Genomic DNA, 6,631 nt, shown 5'->3' with positions numbered 1-6,631 from the left:
GAAGATTCCTGCAGAGGATCACTTTCCTCTGGGAAACTGCTGTCAGGCAAAAGCAGGAGTTGCACTGAGGCTGAGCAAACACCCAGCAGTGTGCAGTACCACAGCATCCTGTCCTGGCCCTGGCTGAAAACACAGCATCCCCTGAGAGCTGCTTTCCCCCAGCCTGCCTTTGCTTTCCTGTCTTCTCTGGATGAGCAGAACGAAACAGTCACAAAGTGCACTCATGATCACTTCACCAACGTTTGAGAAGAGGATCATCCCCCAGTCTGTTCTAAGGGTTAGAACATAACACTTCATCTTTGCTATGTTGGCCCTAAGGTGATAATTTTAGTGAGCTTTGTATTCTGTACTGATTTATGGTGGCTAAACTAATGTAATAAAACTTCCCAGATCCTTTTCATGTGCATTATTGATAAAAACACTCAGTAAAAGAAATGTGTAAATCCATCTTTGTGAGCTCTAATACTTGTTGGTGGCATCTGTTTTTCATTTAACAAGATGACTGAAAATGAATGTAACTACAAAAAAACTCAAACAGCCAAATGTGTACATATAACTGTGTAAAAACTGCAATTTCACCACGTGCTGATAATCAGCCCTGATTTATTTGAACAGACTTTGAGGTTCTGACTCCACTTCTCACCCAGGGCTTCAGTTCAGCAGCAGTTTTCCTTAGGCAGGGTCTTCCAGGTCTGACCCAGACATATCCATTTGCAACAACAGCCACTGGAAAGGGTTTAGCACATGGTAATAGCAGAGTGAATCAGAAGAATTGAAGTTTCCATTCAGGCACAATCTTCTGTGCCTTGGCATCCCCTTAGGGCATTTACTAAGTGAGTATGAACATCTTTTGTGCTATCTCATGACAAAATGGCCTGTTTATGAAATGACACCATTTCTGGCTATGGAAAAGTTACCTTTTATCATATATCATGTGTAACGATCACATAAGAGATTAGAAAATGGAGATATGTGGGAAGAAGGGAGTGTGCAGTGGATTATTCAGCCCCAGGGAAATACAACGTGCAGGAAAAGAAGAGAGTCTCTGGAGACTGTCTGGGTTGTTAGTATTGATAAGAACAGTTGGGATGTGATGCTGAAGTTGCTCTGGTGTTTGTGGTCAGGAAGGGCTTTCAGGGCTTGCTGCACTTCCCATGTATGGGACAGAGCTTTGTATGTGAATCTGTCACTGACACACAAATAGGCCAGAACAAGTATAAATTAAATAATCTTTCTCTGTGCTTGGTGATGGAATCCTTGCAGGTTCATAAAGAGCAAATCCAGCTGGTTATCTCCCCAGATACAGAGTCTCCCGAAAAAAAGAACTGGAGCAGCTCTGATGTAGCAGGTAGGGATCAGATTCTAAACATGGGCAGGTAAGGGCAAGGCAGACATGGCTGGAAATGATGGGAGACATCAGCAGCTTTCAGCATAAACCCACCTAAATGCCCAACAGCATGGGCTGAACATTTTACTGGGACAGTCCCTGGTGTAATTTGCACAAAACTGGGCTGACACTTCTTAGTTGTGAATAATGTGACAACCGTGGCACAGGTGCAACCAGGACAAACTTTCTGCCAAATTTATCATCTCTGGGTGCACAGCTCAGAACAAAGCTCGGAATCCTGGGCCAGAGGCTGATACATCCATTTAGGATGTGCCCCTCAGCCATTCTCCAGCTATTCCAGCAGCTTTTCCTAATGATGCTTCTTTCCAGTTCTGCCTAATTTGCAAATCCACAGCTGCATGGCTGAGGAATGTAATAGGGTTAGATCCTTGGGAATTTTGGACCTGCAGGCTTCAATGAGCCTTGGGGGAGTTATCCAGGCTCGGAAGACATCCATCAGGTCCTTATTCCAAAGAAACCCTCCACCATCTGCCTCATTCCACACGCCCTGAAGCCAGTGGGAGTCCTACCAGATAATTCAATAGAAATCAGCCCAGGACTCACCTAAAAACACACCTGTTCCTTACAGCATAAAGTGATAAGCTGCAAAAGGTTTGGTTTTTAATTGGACACTTAATACCAGCTTTGGCAGGTGATTAAACTGTGATTTACTTCCAAGGGAGATAAGAAGTAAATTTCTAAGGAATTCTGGAGCAATGGTTTAACAGCACAGTAATTATACAGAGACTATTTTGGAAGAACCGGGCAAGTTAAGGGAGAACCAGACATAAATAAGTGAGTTATTTTTCTTCCTACACTCAGAAGACACAGGAGATTAGAAAATGACAAAAAAAAAAAAAAAATAGAGCAGTGTTTAAGTAGTTTGAAAATAAGGGATTGTGAGTGGACACAAAAGCTGACCAAGAAATGTTTAATAAGGAGCCAACAAGGAATGTATTTCCACTCCAACTGAAACAGAAGTGGCCAGTGCTATCAGAACATCAATGTATACAAATCAAACAATACAGCTTAACTAGCTCCCATGGGTAAAATAAAGAGGCATGAAGTAGGGATTTGTCAGTCATTGAGACCTTTATTAATAACAACTGCAGTTTAAAGAGCGTGAGTTCTGGTACTTGCAAACAAGAAGCAGCAGCACTCAAACAAGGAAGCCAACATCTCATTGCATGTAAAGGAAGATCATAATTCAGATGGAAAAAGGAAATTTTTTTTTGAAAACAAATTAAGCTACATGACTTCAACAAAGCCTGGGATACTAATAAAGCATTTTTGTGTTTTGCATTATAGAAATACCATATTCTTAAGTACTGTATTAGAATTGTCTGACTAATATTGGGACAAATATGCAATGAATAAAGAGAGCAACTCTTCAGAATGGTCAAAGAATGAGGATCACCTCCCACATTCATCTGGCTTCACAGCAAATTTTTTAATTTTCCCAAGGACATATTAAAGTAGTTTTTCACCTTTAGGCTTCTGTTTGACAGGGGAAGATTACTTCAGGCCTCTTGTGGTGATGCTAACCATAGTCCTCTATGCAGAAGGCTTTTCAAGCACTTGGATTTGGATAACTCTGTGAATGGAAGCAGAATTGTTTACCCTCAGCACCCAGGCATGAACTGTACTGCTGAGGGTATACCCAAAAGTGGCTGCATGTGGCTACTATTTTTGGCTAGACTATCTCCACCGAACCTTTCCTTTCCTCTAGTTTGCTTGTGTCCCCACAAATCTGACATGAAAGATCTGCTTTGGGGGACAGTCCTGCCCCTTCAGCACCACACAACCCTGGGAATGGGAGACAGGGGTCTTGTGGAGCCCATTCTCTCAGTGCACCAGACTCACAGGCTCACAGTAAAAAAGTCCCATCAGTCTGTGACACCCCTGTACCCCTTACAGCAATTCCTTTGTCCCCTTGTGGTCTGACTGGTTTAATGGCAGTTGGACCATGCCTACTGTGGTTTTTTTTTTTTTTTTGCAATTGTTCTCCATTGCAAACACAGGTGTTTGCTGGGGCTATAAAGTACACACAGCCCCAGACACAACTCAAAGGGGGGTTTGTACCTGTCTCCTGGTAATTCTAAGTTAACAATTTTTCACCTGAAAAATAAATATTTCCCCTTTGTCCTTTCCTCGGGAATACTGAAGAGAAAAGGACTGCATCCTGTTTTGTGTAACTAGGTCAAAAGCTGCAGTAATTATATAATAATGGCTTGGAAAGGCAGTATTTCAGGACAAGGTGTTTCAAGCCAACAACTTCAGTCATAAGAATGACAATGGTATTTATTGCAGGAAATCCCTTGCAAGAAAAATATCTGCCTATTACAGACAGCAATAAAGTAAAAATTTTGCCTTGAGCATATTTCTTCCTAAGGCAGAACAGTAAATATCTGAGCTGTAGAAACATTAAAATACCTGTAACTAGTAAGAATTTACAGTTCTACAAAAAATGTTGTCAACAATGTGTGTAGGTGCTTTAGAGATAAGTAGGCATTTACCAAAGATTTATGGATTGCTGTGTTCTGTGACATCATAAAATGTGGGGAATCTGAGTGCACGACTATTTGGTGGTCAGCAAAAGACTCTTCTTAGACCATTAGGCTGTGCCATACATCATTCCTAAGGTTATTTCCTGGATAGGTCTTGGAAAAGGTGTTGTATATCACAAATAGTCTATGACCTCAGGAGCCAGGCTGGGAGCACCTCTTACTCCATTAGCAGTTGAAGTTAATACCATTTACTTTTTTACAAAGAAAGTAATTACCTCGAGGTTTTAAATGCTTTTTCCAGATCGAAGCCGTGACCTCAACTTTAGGATGATGTTGATGTTTATAATCAACCTTATTTCTGAGTGTGATGATGCCTCATGCACTCATTAAATGTGATTTTCCTGTGTAGTTGTACAACACATTAAAAACAAATGAAGTTATATATCCTCATTTAAAATAGTCTGGAAGGAAAATCAGTCACACTCACTGCTGCTTTTGTGCAGTGTGCTTCCACCCTCACTGGCACTTCATTTGGTGAAGTCAAGGAATTTATCTCTAACTTTCATAGCTATGTAACAGACAGTGATATTAAATGGGATACACGAGGGACACTGGTATTATGGAGCTCTTTTTAGCTGCTTTTATATATTGCATTGCCTTGAAAACAAATCAGAATCTTCAGTCTAAGACCAGAAAGGCCAGGAACAGCAGAGGAAATTTTACAGACTAAGTGCAGTAAGGTATTTGGGATGTGTATCCCTGGAGGTGATTGCTCCATTCATAAATTGCTTTGTGTTCCCCATTCTTCCCCTCCTTTCCCTTTTTCTTTCCCAAAGGACCTGGACTGGGTGTACCTGTCATCTTGCAAAGGTCAAGCAGAAACTGGTTCTCCTGATGGAAACATGGCCAGAACAGATGGCCTGGGAGCCTTGCCCTGTGCAGGATGATGGGACAGGGAAGATCACAGAGGCACAGATTATTAGAATGGCAGGGTTGGAAGGGATCTCTAAAGGTCACCTAGTCCAAACCCTCTGAAAAGAACTGGGACATCTTCAACTAGATCAGGTTGCTCAGAGCCCCATCAAACTTGGCTTTGGATGTTCCTAGGGATGAGACATCTGCCACCTTTCTGGACAAGCTGCTCCAGTGTTTTGCCACCCTCACTGTAAAACACTTCTTCCTTATATCTAATTTAAATTGACCCTCTCTTATTTTAAAACCATTACTTGTCCTTTTGCAATAATCCCTGCTGAAAAGCTCATCCTCTGTAGGTACTGGAAGGTGCTTTAAGGTCTCTCGGTGGCCTTCTCTGCTGCTGATGAGCAACCCCAACTCTCTCAGCCTTTCCTCACAGGAGAGGTGTTCAATTCCTCTGACCATCTCTGTGGCCCTCCTCTTGACCTGCTCCAACAGGTCCATGTCTTTCCTGCGCTGAGGACCCCAGAACTGGGCACAGTACTCCAGGTGGAGTCTTGCTGAACTAGGTTAGAGAGGCAGAATCCCCTCCCTCAGCCTCACCCTAGACATTTAGAGATAAGATCAAAAAGAAATGGAAAGGGAAGTTACTGGAAAGACCAATCTGTGCCAAGATTTCTGTGTATTCTCTCTCGTCTTTTCATGGCAATGGGCATCAGGGGCAAAAGAAATGTCTTTATTGCTGGAAAACACATGAAAAATGAAGCAGCAGAGACACAGAGGGATTGCAGCAGCCAAGGAGAATGGAGGGCTTTGCATATCCAGAGTGAAGCTGCTGGGAAGGAGCTGCAAGGGGATTATGCAAATCCCTGATTGGGTGAGCAGGGGCTGATTGCCAGAGCAGGGCATGCACACACTGCCTGTACCTGGGTAGTGATTATGCAAATTACACCCCCCCAGCCAGGGTCCAGGGCAATTGGCTAAATGAGAAAAACTCTGGTTACGCATCAGTAAATGCTCAGTGTTCAGCACTCAGCCCAGCCCACAGACTGCAGAACAAACACAAACACTCAGCCCTGCCTCCCCTCTCCCTGGGATCCACCGGGGTGCCAGCAGATCCCCACTGGGTAAAAGTGGGTGTCCATTTCCATTTTCTGTGGGTCAGCCATCAAAAGGATAGAAAATGGAAGCTCAGATGAAAACTTCTCCACGTTGCCTGCAGTTCTCTGATGGGAGGAAAATTCTGCTGTTTGTCCAAGGAGGGATGCACCTGCACAGTGGATGGGCTCAGGCCTTAGGTTTGCACTATGCATGGGAAAGATCTGGAGGGATGTGAGATGTAATTAAAAGATCAGATATTTAATACCTATTCTATGTTTTTTTAAGGGTTTAATGGCATCTAAATTGACAAGAAGATAAAGACATTGCCCTGCCATACTTACAATACAATTTCAATGTTCAGAAGTTTCTTTTTATTCTTTCTTATTCCAGTGTGTACAATTATGTGCCTATATGTGTGCAATCCAGCATCAGTTCTCAAATGCAGCATAATATCTCAATATAATTTAATTTATTTCTGAACAGCCTTTAATGTTTTCAGAAGCTTCTCACAAAAGGAATCTCATTCCCATGAACACCTAAGCCTGAAACATCTCTATAATTCTCACTGCAGAATGTTGGAAAGACATGATTCAGAAATCCAGGAAAATACACTAATTATATCGTACAATTAATTGCACTCTGCAGTTTTCATAGCTTACTGGTAGATGGGTGATTCAGATTTTGAGGTGATTGGGCCAGTTTAAAAACAGAGTATAACTGA

Source organism: Vidua chalybeata, chromosome 8 (assembly GCF_026979565.1).
Source record: "Vidua chalybeata isolate OUT-0048 chromosome 8, bVidCha1 merged haplotype, whole genome shotgun sequence".
Lineage (NCBI taxonomy): Eukaryota > Metazoa > Chordata > Aves > Passeriformes > Viduidae > Vidua > Vidua chalybeata.
Note: the sequence above shows the minus strand (reverse complement) of the source record.